Consider the following 4806-nt stretch of genomic DNA (forward strand, 5'->3'; position numbering starts at 1 on the left):
TATATACATATACATATATATATATACTTACATGTATATATATGTTGTTGTACTTGGGGATGGTGATATTGCCAGTTTAGCCAATAAAAACACACGCACTTATATATACATATATACATACACACACACACACATATATATATATACACTTAAAACTAAGCGTGTGCGCGCGCAAGCGTGTGCGCGCGCAAGCGCGTGAAGAAATATTGATAGAAAAAGAGAAAATGTGTGACAGAAAGCTAGAATGAGTGATTATAATACAGATAGAGTAAATGAATCATAACGCAAATGAATCGACGTCGTTCTAATGAATGTCCTAGAAGACATCCATTTCTGTTCCTTATGTTATTTTCTTGTATTTTTCACTCTGGTTCCTTTCCATTCTTGCCTTGTTTTTCTTTCTTTATATTCTTCAAATTTTATTTTCTGTTCTTAAATATTTGGTTTTTCTCGTACATTTCCTTTTTTTCTTATCCTTTTATCTAACTAACCCGCCACTCCATTTATTTCATCGTTTTGTAACTTTCTGCACTAACTCATTCTTTTCTTCTTTCTATCTTTTTCATTAATTTCATCATTTCTCGTGTGCTTCTTCCTCTCACTTCATCTCTTTCCCCCACATTTAATTGTTTATAGGCAAATCTTATTTAATTATATTCCTTTTATTAATTTCATTATAGAAATACACCATCAGATTTCTAAATTTTCCCACAGTATCTAAAATCTACTTTAACCTTATATAGATTTTGTTCTTTCGTCACAACGTCAATCTTAGATTAAGCATCAGTACACTAAAGATTTACTGATAATTTGCCTTGAAGCAATTTTGTAATTGATATTTAACTATCAGTGAAATACTCGAGTGGTTTATAGTATAAAATAAAAGCAATAACGATAATAGTAATGATATCAATTACACTAATGACATTAATGATTTTAAAAACGTTGAAAAGGGAGATTTAAATCACATAATAAATATAAATTTAGATTCTATGAAAATATAAGGTATGACAATAATTTCTCTTTCGTACCAACAAGCAGATTTCTTCAGCCTTATTTACTTCGTAGTATCTTTCTATATCCCGACTTCCTTCTGTATAGACTGAGTTCACATTATAATTTGAATTAATTTACTACTTTTATATCAGAACTTCAGTTGTAGTCTAGATATTTCGATTACTGGACATCATTGCTAAAATTGTTCCTATATGAAAGCGAAGCTTCACGATATTTTACTTAAAACGATGTACAATTCTAACACTGGCTGCCTCGCTTGATATAATATTTGAAAAATGAACTTACAACGAAGTTCTATTATTCGATTGGTTAAAAATTAATATTGTAATTTCCTATTCAATCGCTACACATAGTTACAGCTCATTTGTATGTAGAGTGTTCCTAAGAGTGAGACTTCACTTCTGTTTTCTTATTTCCTCTCCAAATAAGAAACGAGTTCTATGGATAAGAAGTGTGAATTTTACTTTATGGAAGAAGTCTCATTGTCGAAATTGCCTGCTGGCTAATTTCCTCCTGGAATAGTTATAGAATAGTTTGACTACATACCACTTGTTTTCTATATCTCCTTATATTCAAATAAGTTAAACACGTTTAAATGAATTAGACTTTTAGTGACAGACTTCTATATGCATATACTCTTTTACCCTTTTACTTGTTTCAGTCTTTTGACTGTGGCCATGCTGGAGTACCGCCTTTAGTCGAGCAAATCAACCCCAGGACTTATTCTTTAGAAGCCTAGTACTTATTCTATCGGTTTATTTTGCCGAACCGCTAAGTTACGGGGACATAAACACACCAGCATCGGTTGTCAAGCGATGTTGGGGAGACAAACACAGACATACAAACACATACATATGTACATATATACGACGGGCTTCTTTCCGTTTCCGTCTACCAAGTCCACTCAGAAGGCTTTGGTCGGCCCGAGGCTATAGTAGAAGACATTTACCCAAGATGCCACGCAGTGGGACTGAACCCGGGACCATGTGGTTGGTAAGCAAGCTACTTACCACACAGCCACTTCTACGCCTATGTGCATATAATAAACATGAATGGCATTTAAAATTTACGACACATCTTTTCGATAGTAGAAATGTCGTAAAACATTATATCATAATATACAATCCACCATCATTAGGTAAAGTTTTAGATATATACATGTACATATGTGCATACATGCACACTCAGAAACATACGCATACATAGAAACGTATACACCCCCCACCCCCACACATATATATCGGAATTTTGCACAACTTCTCTCCACAAGATTTCACGCTCACATCATTTGTGAACTCCTGATATAGTTAAAAACATTTTCCTAAGATGCAGCTGCAAGGGAATGAACACATAAACATGTCGTAACGAAGCGAACTTCTTAAGCACACAAATTTATAGGTATCTTTTTACATTTAGATTAAATTTATTGTATTTTAGTTGTGTATATAAATGCTTCTGCGTGGGGCTGGTTGTGCATCTGTGTGTATATGCGAGAATGTGTGCGCCCTTGCGTGAATGTATTTTTCGCGAAATATATGTATTTGTATATTTTAGTATCATTATTTCTTCTATGCTATATCGAAATATTTCTAACATAATTTCCAAAGAGTGTCTTTATGAATAGGATAAAGCATTTTGTTCAGAGTTCAAGTGACATTTCAAGAATCGATTGTAATTGAGAAGATTCTTGAGGAAGCAGGCAATTACGTCTATATTAACCATGGTGACATTGCTAAATGACAGATCAATCTTATAGAATGACATAAATATATATTATATTATAAGAAGAGCATTTTGAAAAGGACTTGTTGCATTATTACTTAATAGCGGAAGGCAGCGAGCTGGCAGAATTGTTAGCACGATGGACGAGATGCTTAACGGTAATTCTCCCGTCGCTACGTTCTCTGTTCAAGTTCCACCGAGGTTGACTTTACTTTTCATCCTTTCAGGGTCGATAAATTAAGTACCAGCTGAGTACTGGGGTCGATGTAATCGACTATACCTCTCCCCCAAATTTCATGCCTTGTGCATATAATAGAAAGAATTATTACTTAATATAGGATAAATCTGCTCTGTGGGACAAAGTTGTTGTTGTTGCATTTGTTGTTGATGCTTAGCCCTATGTCAGCCCACTCTAAGCAGAGGTGCATAATCAAGGGAGTTGCAGCTAAGCTTATCCCTTATATACATATTTATGCACAGTCACACACACATACACTCACACACACAGACACACACACACACACACACACACACACACACACACACACACACACACACACACACATGTGTTTCGGGATTTTTTTGTCTATAACTCTATCTGGACAAGACGTTTTTCTACCTTCAGTTGTAGAGAGGTTTTATGTCTGCAGCCAACAAATATGACGTGTCCCCTATACCGCTAAGAGCTTTAAATGTGCAAAACCAATAAACACTTTCTGACCGGCCTGTCCTAAACAAGTGACCTCCTATGTGGCTGTTGTCACTGATTTAAATATATATGATACTATTTATGTAAATTGTATAATCAGCTAACCGAGAAAATCTACGATTGATGAATGGATAAACTTATAAAAATTTGTTTTACTGTTCCCTTTTCCTCCAATTCTCTCCCTCACTCAGAATGTTCATAATACCCCACAGCATACATATACTTGTTAGTTGCAGAGTTTTCAGTATCTTTTAAAGCACCCTATCTTATGAATAAATACGCTGGAGCTTATTCATTTATGGAAGCATTTATAAAATAATTTATACAATAGTATGATACTGAAAACTCAACGATTGCTATTAATACTGCACTGGAACAATTGCTGTATTTTGTAATTAAAGTTATCGTTGAAAAAGCTAGTTTGTGCTATTATATATCTTATGATATGTAGTATCATATATTAATACCGACGCAAAGAAAATGTTGATATTTCACATCATGAAGTTATTTAAGGACAGTGTGGATGGTCGAAAGATTAAATACACAAAGTTAATTAACTTTTTATTCTCACTTCTGATTTTGCATTAGATTATCTGGAGCAATTAGAAAGGTTCTACGAGTATATAATGGTTGAGTTTAAATCCATAGCAGATGTTTCTTTTATATATTGTACAGAATGTACAGGGTAGGAGTTAGATGAGTTAGCTTGAAAAATTCTCCTCTTACAGGTCGTTGATAATCGGCCAGGCACATCAACATCTTGTTGCACACAGCTATTGAAGTGGATACCAGTTATCAGTAGTGGAATATTTGAAATGTGTGAAACAATGGTATGCATCTCATTGTATAATTACTTAAACATACACTCATGTGCATAAGCATTGATACACTCTTGCTCTCTCACTCGCACACATAACTGATTAAACATACATGCATGCACACACACACACACACGCACACACGCACACACACACACACACACACACACACACACGCACATACACATTCTCTCACACACACGTGTGCATGTGTGTATGTGTGTGTGTACAGAGTGAGAGAGAGAGAGAGAGGCATGCACACATTGATTTAATCCAGTCATCGCATATATTGTAACATCCCTTGTGTTTAGTAAAATACTAAAAAATTATCAAGAAAACGAATTAGAAATAGGGGATTGTGAACTAAACGTACGTGGGTGATGAACAAATTTTTCTTCAAATTATGTTTATGTTTTTTGTGTTATATATATATTTTTTTCTAAAAATTCATATAAAATAGTTTCCTTTGTTATGTATGGATGGATAGATGGATGCATGTATGTATGCCTGCATGTATGTATATATGTGTGTATGTTTGTA

At 34.3% G+C, this 4806-nt stretch overlaps 1 protein-coding gene across 2 annotated transcripts in view; it reads left to right on the forward strand.

Moving 5' to 3' along the window:
- The window catches only part of LOC106871356 (sodium- and chloride-dependent transporter XTRP3), a 182372-nt gene that overhangs the window by 83506 nt on the left and 94060 nt on the right, over positions 1 to 4806 (forward strand). The window lies entirely within an intron of this gene.

Source organism: Octopus bimaculoides, chromosome 1, assembly GCF_001194135.2.
Source record: "Octopus bimaculoides isolate UCB-OBI-ISO-001 chromosome 1, ASM119413v2, whole genome shotgun sequence".
In the NCBI taxonomy this organism is placed as follows: domain Eukaryota; kingdom Metazoa; phylum Mollusca; class Cephalopoda; order Octopoda; family Octopodidae; genus Octopus; species Octopus bimaculoides.